This window comes from Eschrichtius robustus, chromosome 12, assembly GCF_028021215.1.
Source record: "Eschrichtius robustus isolate mEscRob2 chromosome 12, mEscRob2.pri, whole genome shotgun sequence".
Taxonomy (NCBI): domain Eukaryota; kingdom Metazoa; phylum Chordata; class Mammalia; order Artiodactyla; family Eschrichtiidae; genus Eschrichtius; species Eschrichtius robustus.
This window is the reverse complement of record NC_090835.1, coordinates 95,945,257-95,959,876: the sequence shown is the minus strand read 5'-3', so window position 1 is coordinate 95,959,876 and position 14,620 is coordinate 95,945,257. Positions and strand designations below refer to the sequence as shown.

At 42.9% G+C, this 14,620-nt stretch overlaps 1 protein-coding gene across 4 annotated transcripts in view; it reads right to left on the bottom strand.

Moving 5' to 3' along the window:
• ATXN1 (ataxin 1) overlaps positions 1-14,620 on the bottom strand; it is a 389,613-nt gene that overhangs the window by 52,124 nt on the left and 322,869 nt on the right. Inside the window, exon 1 of one of the 4 annotated variants that reach the window (XM_068559474.1) lies at positions 1,640-1,690. The exons of the other annotated variants lie outside the window; for them this stretch is intronic. The gene's annotated coding sequence lies outside the window, so the exon portion shown is untranslated. Of the gene's footprint in view, positions 1-1,639; positions 1,691-14,620 lie in introns of those variants that run through there. 4 annotated transcript variants of the gene reach the window in all.

The following is a 14,620-nucleotide window of genomic DNA, read 5'->3' as shown; positions in this document are numbered from 1 at the left end:
GCCCACACACTGCAACGAAGAGTAGCCCCCACTCTCCACAACTAGAGAGAGCCCGCATGCAGCAACGAAGACCCAATGCAGCCAAAAATAAATAAATTAAATTTAAAAAAAAATGTAAAGAGGCATAGGAATGAATAGACTTGAGAAGTTTTTCTTTCCTGTTATGTTAACTGGCACATGTCTTAATCTGCATCTTAGTACATAAATCTATAAAACTGTATTAATTTGCACTGATGTTTTAGAGAGGGCTAAATGAAGATTTTCAAATTTGGGGGATGAGTCAGTATCTGAAATGTTAAAAAAGTATCTTCATTTCAGATGCAGACATAGAGAATGGACTTGAGGACCCGGGGAGGGGGAAGGGTAAGCTGGGACAAAGTAAGAGAGTGGCATGGACATATATGCACTACCAAATGTAAAATAGATAGCTAGTGGGAAGCAGCCGCACAGCACAGGGAGATCAGCTCGGTGCTCTGTGTCTACCTAGAGGGGTGGGATAGGGAGGGTGGGAGGGAGACGCAAGAGGGAGGAGATATGGGGATACATGTTTATGTATAGCTGATTCACTTTGTTATACAGCAGAAACTAACACACCATTGTAAAGCAATTATACTGCAATAAAGATGTTAATAAATAAAGTACAGTGTTTGCTGGAGATGAGAGGCTTCCCTAATGTGGAAGAATATTAGGACAGGCCCTAAAAATTCTGTCTTTAATGGCATCCATGAGGCCCACAGCCTCAGATTAGTGTTGAATCACTAGCTCCTTTGCGGAATAAGAATGTTAATATTTGTTGGGACCAAGGGGTTTATGTAGCTACTGTGCTGGGCTCCATAAGCTTGACTGCTTTTTATGCATCTTACACAAAGTGAAACAATAAAGTCTTTTTGAAAATTAAAAAAAAAAGTATCTTTATTTCAATATGCGTGCAAGACAATCAATATACTGTAGCTGTAAAACACAGTCCCGGGTGCTTTTACAGAATAACCCTCTGAAACTAACGGATATTACTAAACTGACAAAACTCACTAGATTCAATTAATGAGAAAAAATAAACTAACTGCTTTTACCTGGGGAAGCCGCATACCCCCAGCCTACCATCTTCACTTCTACAAATCACTCTATGGTCATTAAAAATAGAAGGAAGCTTTCCCCCTTGATGTTACAGTAACTTCAAATTGTCTACGTAGTCTTCTAAAACTCCTCTTATTTCAAAATATTCAAAACAAAAATTGTAACAGAGGGATGGGCAATATGTGGTTTCCCCTATTCTGCTCCACCTCCAGTAATATCTCTGCCTACTCCCAAGGACAAATAAACCCAATATCCAACAGAGTACTTTTGTCCCCTAGATATGGCCCCAAAGTTTGGAAGAACAATGTGCATCCTTGCAAATAAAAGGCATGCGCCATGGAGTAGCCGAGTCATAATCTTGCACTGCGTGATCAATTTTACTTACTTGGTGAATGCCCATAGGTGGGGTTAACCTCTAACATTTGGGTGCATCTACTGTTTCACTCTTGGCTTCTGAGCAACTACAGACATTTAAAGATGTACAAAAGGGCATAAGTCTTCAGTAACCTCCACCCTCCACAAGCATCTCTGATCATCTCCAACGCCTGCTTAAATTCTAGCTTACCTTAAAGATAAACTGCCCTTCTTTATTTCATTCCACCAGGACGGAATCCTTTACTGGAGACTATTTGCTTTGGAAAATGAGTTTTCCCTACTTCTGCGAAGGATGACTGCTGTGTATTATGGTCTCTGAAATAACGGAAACCAAGAAATCACCTGTCATGAACTATGAGGCTATTAGTTATGAAGAGCAATATTGATATTTACCTTCTGACTCGTCATGCTGGAGGGCAAAGCAGAAAAAACCTGGATTTCCCTGACTTCTGTGCCAAGATAAAGAAACCAGCTGCATCTCACCTCTTCTACCTTTTTAGACGGGGAAATAATGTCAGTGGTGATAACGATGTCGTGATTGCCATTCAAAGCACTTTCACATGATTATCTGACTTGCTCCTTGCAGGAATCCTGCACGAGGTGGGTATTATGAATACTATAATGTCCAGAAGAGAGAACGGATGCAGAAGGTTAAATGATATGCTCCAGGCAACCCAGAAGGAGAAGAGCAGAGCTGCTGCTTCCACGGTCAAGTTCAGGAAGAGCAGTTCTTTCCACGTTAACCACTTACCCGACCCCTCTACCCCCGCCGGACATAGTTTTTAAATGCAACTGGTTTTCATTTGGGTCTGCTCTTTTCTTCACTAGTAACAATCAAAGCTCTGAAAGGTACAGCTCCATTAAAGAACAGAAGCTGCTGAAACTGCTTTCCTATTGGTTTTATAAAGTTTCAAGAGCAAACATTAAAAACTGAGTAATGTCCTAAAAAGAACGAGCACACAAAGATGGTCTTAAGAAAAGTTGAGACAGCCATGAGAGAAGAAATAACAGGTTTTTTTTTCAGATGTCTAGGCTATCACCAAAACTAATATTTGTAATGTAGAACTAAAATATTTTTGTTTTTTCTGACCTAAAAATAAAATGTGCTCATATTTAGAAATACAGAAACTTTAAAAATATAAAAATTGCTCATAACCCCACCAACCTGATATATCCATTATTTACATTTTGATTATTTTTGGCATGTATACGCATAAAATATATAATGTGTATACATAATATATAATATATATAATGTATATACATATTTAAAGCTCACATTTACCCACGTATATTTACAGAATTAGAATAATTCTGAATACATAGTTTTAAATTCTACTTTCTTTCACTGAACACTGTATCATAATCCAAATTACAGGATGGAATCAACTATTTTTTAAAACTAGTTAAAGACAAAATAAAACTGGAAAAACCTTTACAGTACAGTTTGCAACTAATTGTCGAAAGCCCTTGGTAAGTAATTTTGGCATATAAATTAATGGAGCTAAGTCTTAATCAGCAAGTACTGACTGAATCCAAAGCAGCTGGAATCTTTCAGAGAGGCAGGCTTGGGGATGTGATAGCAGGTAAGGCAGAGTCCCTGATGCTGGGAGCTTACATTCTAGAGTCTCAGAAATCAGGGAAATACCGAAAATTTGAGTGAACTGGGCTCTATCTGCGTTCACACTACCTGGAAAGAATGGTTTTGCAAAGCAAATGAATGGTATAAACCATACTCTAAGAATAACACAAGAAGGAACCATAATCACTTTAAAAATATCCAACTGCACACAAATATTTCGTTAATTACAAATGAATGTCACTCAAGCACCTATATATGCTAAATATGGGCTAATACGGGAACTAAAAATGACGGAGTTACACTCCTTTTATGCTTCTGACTTTCTCTAAGCATGTGTGAATAAGTGAGGATTTGCTGCACCAAAAAAACTTATGATCTTTGCAGATGTTAATATTTCTAATGAACACTAGTCCCATTTCAGCTGGTCAGGTAAGAGGAAACATGATAGCAAAAGATATACAATATGCTGATCTGTTCTTCAAAGCACCAATATTTAAACTGAAGTGACAGAAGTGTTTTAATTTGGTTTAATCCTAGGTGTCTAAAGAGGTCCCAGAAATTTACACATTTCTTTGACTCCTTTCTCTGCTGGACCACGTGATATTGCAAAATTTCTGTAATATAATGACTGTTTGATTAAATCCAGGGCAGGCCAGATTCAGTAGCCAGTTATCTCTACATAATATTGTTGATACACATTTTCTTAAATCACATTTTCTTAAAGTCAACCAGTCAAGGCATTTGGCAAACCGGACCTACTTCTCTTTTATAAAACTGGAAGGAATATCAGAAAAACAGCAAGTTGAGGATCTCAATGAATGCCAAGAAGAAGGCTGTGCTTTGGAAGAAAGGTTGGCATGGAGCCTGGATCTTCCCACGTCCCTGGCCTCCTCAGACCCAGGGCCATACCAATGAGAAAGAAGAGAAAGGCAATTAAGAGAAGCAGAAGATATGGAGAGAATGAAAAAGAAGTTGAGAGAGAACAAGAGAGAAACTCACAGGTGGAAGACATGGGTGAGCTAGGAAGAAACTGCAAAGAGATAAATCCCTCCAACACAGAAATGCAGTAACTCCATTTAGTCCATCATACATTTAGCCCCAAACCTGCCCATGTGGAGAAAGTGGATTCCATTTGGCAATGGCTGGCAGTAACTGTCATGTCTGAGATGCTGAGGGCCCACGTATGCAACCCATTGACTCCTTTATGGTAGTATTTAATAGCCAAGACTCTGAAAATGTGGCTGGGGTAGAGTGGAGAAGGTAGGGATGAGACCTTTCTATGGCAGGAAGGGGGCATGTGATATGATGTTGGACAAGAGGCCCAAGTGGATGTCCTGGTCTTGCCACCTAAGCCACTTCTGTTTAAGGCTCAATCTAGTCCTGGAAATCTGCAACCATCACTTGTATTCTTATATCCACTACGGCTTGACAGTACAGTTCTACTTACAGATGATCTGGCCACCACTTAAAAAGGATCTAACATTACTTGTTTGCGCCTTAGTTTTTCCATTTATACAACTGTTATTTTATTTTCTATCTGCCTCATGGGAATGTTGATGTGCACCAGCAAAAGGCAATTATTAGCAACAGGTAAGTGAAAGATAAATGACAAAGAGACCTTTTGATCAGTCCCACCCACATTGCTGGGTAGACGAATCCAGCCCATTCCGGGAGGCGGTTTGGAAGCCACTTCTTTATGAGGTTAATGGCATCACACCCAGGTTAGGCCTGCTTCTCCCCTCTATGTCCATATGAACTTTGTAGCGCTTTTCCTATTGCTGATAACAACCTAGTTACACAGCGACATGTAATATCAGTGTTTGTCTACAAATAGACAACACTGCACGTGAACCACAATGACGGAAACCATGTGATAACATCGTAATGATATTTGAACGATGTAGCAATCACTCAATAAACAAATTCCTTAGAAGTTGCTCTGCACCTAGAAGACACCAGAAGCTTTTAGGGTGGGGGCAGGGGAAAAAAAGAAAAAAGACGGTGTCCCTGTTAAAAAGGAGTTTACGGACCAGTTGGAAAAAATAAGGCTCACACGTTAACAAAATTAGAGGACAAAATTATATTCGGTTAAGTGCAAAATTGCAGAGTACAGTCAATTAGCAAGGTAGAAGGTGTATTAGAAGAAACAGTAGCTTAACAACTTTCCTTACTATAAAACCATAGTGCAAGTCGGCTTAAGCATCAAATCTGGTTCCCCACAACTGATTAACCTGAAAATGGCTTAGCACAACACTAATCCTTTAACAATCTATAAATGCCTCCTATAATAAGTTCCACAGAGCCCTTTCTTGGATTCATAGCGATGAGGCACCTCTAGCACGTTCTTCGATGCTTGTTTTAATGAGCACCTCTGGACCTTAATGAAATATCATAGGTCCAAGTGAGCATCAATTAAGGAGAAAACGTCTCAAGAGGTATAAATGGTGATGCTTCAACAATGGCACGCTACCGCAGGTTAGCAGTGTTGAAAGGATGCTGTGAGGTCGGAAGGTAAATGTGCCCTAAAGATCAGCAGCTCCCACCTCTGTCTGACGTGGAGATAAGCTGCTGCATGAGATAAAAGGAGGACACCCCAGCACACAAATATTACGGGAATACTGCTGAAGAAGAAACTCTGAAAGAAAAGAAATACACCTGTTCAACATAGAATACCTTTGGTGAAACCTGCATGTTTTATTCTATTTTTCCAAGGCAAAGAGCAGAGCGGAGCATTAGCCAGAACCCCTGAAAACTGTCGAATTTTGCAGAAATGCAAACAGCCTGACCGCCTGCGTGGCAGCAGTGAGCCCTGCTAACTCTGCTTCCCGAGAACACTTCTTGGGCAGGCAGAGAAAAGGCACCCACTCTCCCACATACCTGGCGACGTGGCAGAAGTGCCACAGAGGACAGAGGATGAGAAAGGCTGATCAAGCCAGGACAGTTCCCCGCCCCCAGCAAACAGAGCCCAGATGTGCTCAGACCCCAACACCACATCAAAAGAACACCAAGGAGAAAGGGGTACTAAGGAAAGCTCCTGGATTATCAGGAAGGCACGAGGACTTGGAAAGGATACATTATTGCCCAGGTTCAACTTCTCTGATTCCCCTAAGCCATCTTCAACAGAAAACTCTTTTTTTTTTTTTTTTTCTTTTCCCAAGCACAAATAAACTTTAAGAACTACAGCCCTGTTGCTTAGGGTCCAAAGGAAATATCTTCAGGAAAAGTGTCTCTAAGGACACAGCTGTCAACGATTCTGCAATTCCTTTTATCTACTACAGATGCTAATGTGTATCCCCAGCCCACCAAACGTCCCTCGTGCCTGGTTACAAAAATAGGAGAATTTAAAAATTCTTTATTCTTCATTCTCTCACCCTGATGATCACGGCAGTTTCTGGGGAGGAACCCTTTAATCAATTTTGGATCCTGAGAAAGGCTGGGCAGTATGAACTCCTTGTGATTTGTAAATAAATGCTGCGTAAATTCCCCTGATAATGTTTGTATCTTTGTTTGTTTTCCTGTTTATTGCCCTACTATGATTGTTAATAATTTAAGGACTCTCTCTAACCCCGGTTTAGCCACCTGTGCCCTGTTCTGACATGGGTCGGCCTCACTCATATTAGACCAACATTGATTCGAGAATCAAAATAGTTCAAGCTACTTGCCTAGGAAAATATACTCCCTTGTGAATATATTCCACCGCCTCTATGTTTCCTTCTGCTACAAGAGAAAAGACTGACTAGGGAAAGAAAAAAAAAAAAGCCTGACCAAAATGGACTCTCTGTCCAATTAGCTACAGAGTTTCCAACAGGGTTTTACTTCAGACACTGTGCAATTTAATGCTCTCCGCAACCCCTGGGCACTGGTGTTTCCTGCCTCCAAAGCACGGCTGCCTGCAGGACGGCACATGGAACGCTAATAGCACACTTATTATTAGATTTTCTGCATGGTTACATAAGCCTACAAAAGGGGAAAATGTAAATGATTCCGGAAGATATTCTTCATGTGGTTCTCATGAAATCTTTAATATCTTAAGACTTAGAAAGAACCCTCCTGGCAAGATACAATCAATTTTCATGCTTCATTAGGAAAAAAAAAAGTCCTTTCAGTAATGTCAAGGAAATGGCTATAGACAAAAGAGGAAAAAATCACACCCTGGACAGAACAAAACCCCAAGGCACTTTGGACTAAATCCTTCCTTCGTGCCCACAGCATATTGGAAATGAAAAGGAATATTCGCTTGGGGTCTGTGGGGATTGTATTTGGACTAGTCTGTCTACCCACAGGATTTCACTTAATCCAGCGGAACTCGTTATCGATCAGCCAATTTTTTATGAATCTGAATAGACTGTAGGTTAAACCGACCACAGTGTGCCCTCCAAAAAAAAATAACCCACATTGCAGTGACATGAAGGAAACAGCCAACGTACAGCTTGTGGATGAGGAGGGGCTGGAGGGAGACCCCCATACTCTGAGTTTCTTCAAAGGTAAACAAGTAAATCACACCAGTGTATTACCTTCCTTTTAATTTAAAAACTATAGCTCTTCCAGACACACCTTCCCTTTATTTCTTAAAAACCAAGGATACAAAAATACATTTTTTAAGAATGCCATTCACATTATGTTTTCTACCACTTGAATAATTGTTGGCAAACTCTGAATTCCGCCCCCCCCCCTTTTTTTTAAACCAGATATTGACACCAAATTCTACTTTTTGGTCTCAAAATAACCTGTCTTTAGAATTGTTCAATTTAAAAGCATGGTCATACTGTAGTTACATTCTCAAGGAAGTTACTGTGCACAGGGAATGGCAGACATTCCTGAAAGGTGAAAAACGAACACAGAAATACCTGCCATCTAGGCTAGGGACCTAGCCAGCTAGTTTCAAAATTGTTTCATTCATTCATTCATTCACTCACTCACTCACACGAGTGCTCCCATCAATTGATTTCCAGTATCCTCAAGAATCATACCATAAAAATCCCTGCATATTTAAATAAATAAAATCAACAGAGGCCATATTCATAACTGCAAATAAAAAAAGCAACATGATCACTATTTCTGCCAAAAGCCAAAAAATATGTCGACCTCAAATGAAGTGAGTTTGAAGCCATTCCACTGGACTGGACTGAACAAGGCACCGGCTCAAAAGGCTTTTGTGGGCAAGTCAGCTGACTGGTCCACGTGATCACGTTCAATTCGCACAATCGCTCCTTTCCTGATACTGCTCTTCCTATTGGCAAAGATCTAAAGCCAAAGGACTTGCCTTTCTTGAAAATTAAGTACAGAGTTTGAAAAGAGCTTCCTACCTCCCACTGTCCCTCCAATCACCAAGAACCTACTGGAGTCAGAATATACTGGCTTCTGAGGTGCTGGAGGGTCACAGGTGGACAGGTTACACTTCCTGTTCTCCAGGAGCCTGCAGGCGTGTCGGGGAGACAGACACCAAAAAAAACCTGTCCCAGCACATCGCCAGCAATGCTACTCCAGGGCAGGGGGAACAGTGCTCTGAGCGGAGAGAGGAAAAAAGACTGTGCAGGAACAGGCAGCGAGAGGGGCTGCCGCTGGGAACAGAGAAGACAAGATCTATACCTGAATCTGGGAAGATGAGCAGTCATGAGAGAGAGGACCGCATTTCCACAACCAGGGAGGAATGCATGTAAAACAGTGACGGCAGAAGAGGGTGCAGTAGGCTTGGGGAAAGGTATGGGATTTCCCAGGGCCAGGTGAGTTACAGCTCTGTTGAAAGGAAGCGTCATCATAAATCACAGTGTATATATGGAAAAGGAGAAGCGATTTAGCTCACTTGGAGACAGTGGAGCCCTAAACACCTTCCACCCACTCCCTGATGGGGAGGGTAATCTCGCGGACCCTTGGCTCTGGCTACTAGGCTTCCCCACTGGCCCCTCACACGCACACGCGCTCCCTGCCCATTGCACGCTGTGTGCTGCTACGCAGGCCACTCTCCTTCCTTCTGCCCATCCATGACGGCCTTAAGACTTGGAAGCTCAGGTTCAGTTCCTCTTCTGCCTATGCATGACTTGCCCACTCCTGCCTAGAAGCTCAGACTATTTACTGCCCATACCTCTCTGCTGGCCTGTGCTAACTCAGATGGCGCTTTGTGTCACGACAACAAAATACCTTAAACTTACATATCACTTTACCACTCACAAAGGTCACATACATCATTCCCTCTAATATCCATAGCAATCCTTTAAGATCGGCATTAGACCCATTTTCCAGATCAGTAAACTGAGGGTCAGAGAGGTTACATCCCATGGTCATAGAAAATGTAACTTGTGGAGCCAAGACCGGGCTCCGAATCTCCTGAGCCTATGAGCATTGCTCTTTCCATTATACCACCGGGCCCTCCTATCAACCTATTATTAGGATGCTATTTGCTTGGAATAAGTATATGTTTTATCTTTCACAATGTAAGTGATTTGGAAGAATGCCCTCCCATCAAATATATTTCCTTGTGTCCTCCACGACATAATGCACCACAAGCACACAGTAGGGACTCATTCATTCATTTGGTCAATTTATCAATGCCCGTATACTAAACACCTACTTTGTGCTAGCCAGGCACTGTGGTAGATATTAGGGAAACAAAGACCAAAAAAATGAAGTTGAGACTCCACGCCTTATTGGGAGTCAGGCATATGTAGAGGTCAGTATAGTGAAGGTTAATAAAAGGCTCTAACACAGGCCTCCACGAGATGTTGGTAGGAAAGAAGGCAGCAGCAACTCACTGCCCACGTGCATATGGGCAGATAAAGATGGGCCATCTCTAAAGATCTCCTCAAAATGGGGCTTCAAAGGATACACTTAATAATTGGCTTAGGAAGTAAGGAAAGAGGGAGGAAGGGAAAATAAGAAAGAAGGAACAAAGTCAGAAAATACAGAAGGGCCAGCATGGACAGTGCATGTCGGCCTGGTGGGGGGCGGAATGTTTCTGCTTTCCGAAGGCATGCATTGGTTGAGCTGTAGGATTTCTGCCAAGCGGGACGTGTATTTCTGACTTCGTTCAGGATGCAATCCAGTTGTCCATCACGGACTCATGAGCACCCCGATAGGCCCAGATTGTGTGCACAGTGCCATGGGGCCCTGGGAACAAGGCATTAGGCTCCCCCCTCCTTAGAAGAGAGGCCGGAGGAGGAGCAAAATGCAGGGACCTTTACGATCCAAGCCCAAGGGACAGAGACTCCATCTCTCATCTGTCCACAAACTTTCAATGGGTGCCCACTGCATGCCAGGTGGACTAAATAGTACGAAAAGCTAAGCCTAATAGTCAGGCAGCAGACGCTGTGGCCTCATTCCAGGCTTATTCAGAAGCTTGATTCTGGTCTGATAGCCCTGCAAGTCCCTGTGTCTGGATCTCTGTGTTTGGGCTCTTGCAGGGAGAGAGTAAGGAATCCACGTGATGTTTTTTTTAAAGGCTTCTCTACCTGAAAACGCCAGACACATTTCAGATGTCAAATCTAATGCGATGCTCGGGGTGGGTGACTGATCCATGTGAGGGCTCTAAGTGGGTGTAGAAGCCTGTCTGGCGGATTGTCTTTTCCGCACATGCGCATTCCAGCGTTCACAGGCTCGTAGGCCATAAATAGCTCTTAGGGGAGTGTGAGATTACATCACAGACTCGAGAGGGACTTGTTACCTGCAATAAATGAATGCTTGACACCCTTCTCCCTAAAAGGGGACTCTGCTGAACGAAGGGCCGCTAGACTCAGCCTGACCCCTCAAAACCATCACTCGTGAGCATTGTTAGGGGTTGAATTGTGTCCCCCTTAAATTCATATGTTGAAGTGCTGACCCCTAGTATCTCAGAATGGGACTGTATTCGGAATTAGGGTTGTTGCGCGTATAATTGGTTAAAATGGGGTCAGACCAGAGTGGGGTGGGCCCCTGATCCAGTGTGGCTGGTGTCCTTATAAAAAGGGGAAGTCTGGAGTTATGCTGCCATAAGTCAAGAAACAGAGAGGCCTGAAACAGATCCTTCCCCAGCACCTTCAGAGGGAGCATGGCCCTGACACCACCTTGATTTGGGATTTCTAGTCTCCAGGGCTGTGAGAGAATACATTTCTGTTGTTGAAGCCACTCAGTTTGTGGTGCTTTGTTATAGCACCCCTGGCAAACTAATACAGGCATATGATGTCCTTTGTGTGTGAAGGAATGACTTTATCATCTAGCGACTGGAATTCAGTTGTCATGCAATAACAGCGCCACTGAAGTCCTCTCAGCTTATATTGTGCCTGTGCACCCAAACCACAGAATTCTTACTGAACGCTAAAGACAGGCGCATTATATTATACAGTGACCTGAGCTGTCGCTCTTCCAGAACGGACAACTCTATCCCCCAGGTTATCCACACTGGGCATTACAAAGCAGCCCACAATTTCTCAGGTAGGTACCAAACCTCCCGCCAGTTTGAGAAGTTCCTGATGGTCAGACAGATGTAGAGTATTATTATTAACATATTCAATCTAAGAGCCACTGACATTTCTGTGTTGATACGTGTCTACACTTTAAAACACTGAGTTTTAAACACAGTGCTTTAAAACACTGAGTCATACGGAACGGAAGTTTATTCAAAATAGATCAAACAGCCTGAATTAAGTCTCCACTCATTGATAACTGGCTATTATTAGTAATTTTACCCATTGCGGAACTAAGAATTCCCTTGGAAGTTTTTGCTTTTTCTGGGAATAGGATTAGCTGAGAAAATTAATAATGCAAAGAAGCTAGGGGGCAAGGGTGGGGTAGGGTGAGAGGACAGGATGTTTAACTACAGAACAGTACATTTTAAAAAATCCACACCTCTTTTATAGCAGTTTTCCAATTTCCATTCCTCCATGGCCTCCAGGGAAGGCGCTGACTTTCAATGTTTGTGACTGTAACCCATGTAGAGACGGAGGCTGGCTTTCCATGATGTGTGTCCCATTTAAAGGAAACATAAATCTGACACCAGGAAGAGCTGGCGTCAAGTTTTTGGGTCTTGGCCAGCATTTTCTGAGGCGGCATGGAAAGCAGGGGTGGATGGGAGGGTGGGGTTTAGGGGGAACCACTCTATGGTGCCAGGCACAGGAAGACTTCCTAAAAAGCCTTTTACACCTCTCTTCCCCAAGCTGCAGTTCACGTGGCAACCGCTCCTTAGGTGGCCTCCCACCTCACCTTACTCTCTCTAAGAGGCCCCCCCCCCGCCCCCGGCTGGTCTCATGCCCCTCCGCCACTGGCCACTGCACTTCTCTTGAGGGGCACTTTGGCCTAATCTCAGCTTAATCATTCACCTTTCTGACCTCACAACGAAGAGCAGGCTAGACAAGCAGAGAACTAGTCCTCGGATGGGGAGGGAGGGAGGGGACTGCAGATGTTTATGATATGTAATGTTCTTCTCTTATTCGCGGCACATTCCATATTAATGCAAGCGGAACTGGGAGGGTGCCTACTTAGGAATACTTTGTCACACCAGACTTATTTCTACTTGAGCTCTTTATGCTACTAAATGCACTTTTAAATTCTATGTCCTTTTCTTTTTCCAAACTATAAAATTTAGTCTTTCACTTAATGGGAGAGGCAGTAAGGCTTAGTACTCAGAGTAAATGCTCAATATATTTCATCCATTATTGATGACAATTAATACTGGATTTATACCCCAATAATTCACCACTTATTAAAACATAATTCTTAAAATATAAGTTGCCCACGCACGCTTTCTTGTTTATGGTCATTAGATCATTCCGCTAATAGCTTTGCCTGAACAACAGTCATTTAACATCTAAGTGCCAGGCACTTCACTAGTAACCTGGAGACAGAGATGGCTAAGATACCATCATTCCTGTCCCCCATGGACGACAGGGTTGGTACACAAGGAAATTTGAGTTGGGGCTCTCTTTTCGCCAACGAGGTAAAGGCCAGTGTGCTAGCATATACAGAAGAGAGTAACCTGCTTGTGAAAGGTTATGAATGCAATGCCAACTACAGTATACTTCACTTTACTATCATGAACTTGGGTCAAAAAAGGAATTCTCCATTTAAAGGGAAAACCTGGGGCAACTCTGCTAATCTGTGAACAGAAAGTTGGTCAATGCCACTTTATACCCACAATTTTCAAATGGTCATGCCAAGGTTACACGAAGTATGTGGACTGTATTCTCTCTGTACTCTGTCTTAAATTCTATTTTGTACTTCCAGGTAACTCAAGGGACCCATGGCCCCACTGCAATTTATATAACAATACTTTTATTGTTTATATCAAAATATTTTTATTATTTATATAACAATACAAGTGATACCACTTTTTGAATGGCAAGATGATTCCACCTCTTTCACTATCAGAAAGTTGTATCTATGCTGCCTCAGATACACCTGCCTTTTCTGACTTTCTCCATGTATCCAAGACAGTCAAAGCTTTCAAAAATACTCTCCCATTGACTGTTTGAGACAGGGACCCCCTATAGAGACCTGTGATTAAAAAAAAAAAAATTGAACATGGGGTGAGTCCCCAGAAGGTTCTCTAAAAATAGTGTGTGACCTTCCTTTGGATGGAGTGACTATGAGATAGAACAAATGGCACAGATGGCAAGGAACATAAATGTGTGATATCTCTTCATGTCCACTGCCACTTCTATTCAGCCTCAAGACTTCATCCATTCACTGAAGAAGCAAGTGCTCACTGACTGCCTCTCTGTTCCAGACACAGGAAACAGAAGATCAAAAAGACATAGTTCTTGTTCCCAAGTTCACAGTACCTACTACGCAGACACTGTCAAGAGAACAGACAGTAAAAATCCTACGTGGGCAGGAAGCACAGCACGGCTCAGTAAGACCACAACTGAGGGGGCAGTCAGGGTGGACTTCTTGGAGGAGACAGCAATATTGAGTGTGAAGAATACACAGAAATGATCAAATATGAAACTAAAGAGAACAGCTCTAGGCCAAGGAAGGAGCATGTGCAAAGGCACGTGGAGTCGCGTGAGGGAACATGGCCCGCGGAGGGAGGTACAAGTATGGAGTGTCAGGAGGGGAGGAAGGAAGTAGGCAGGGCCCTTCCCTACCCAATATGTCTCCTGAAGGCCATGGAAAATCTCCGAAGGGCTAAGCAGGGTCATTTTCATATTAAAAAGGTCACTCTGGTTCACAGGGTGGAGGATGGTGGGAAGGGACCAAGTTCTACAGGCAGGGAGGACAGTTGGGAGGACCTTGCTCCAGGGCCACTGGGATATCAAGAGGTCCAGACTGGTGCGGGGCAGCGTGGATGGTGAAGAGGAGCTGGAAGGAGAGAGATTGTGCAGGCAGAGTGCACACCACGGGTACTGAACAGTTGGAGGTGGGAACATGTAGGAGCAGGACGGGGGCTTCTGGCTTGGCTACTGCCATTCACACAGGGGATGCAGGAGAAATCGTGTAACAGCTTCTTTCTAACCCAGGGCTTTACTTTCCCACTTTGACCCTAGGATAAAGTTAAAAATTTTTAACTCAGCATCGAAGGCTCTCTCCAATCCTCTACACACAGTGGGTACTCCATACACATCAGCTGATTTGGTAACTTGAACAGGCACACCAGCATAATCTTCTCCATCTGACAACACA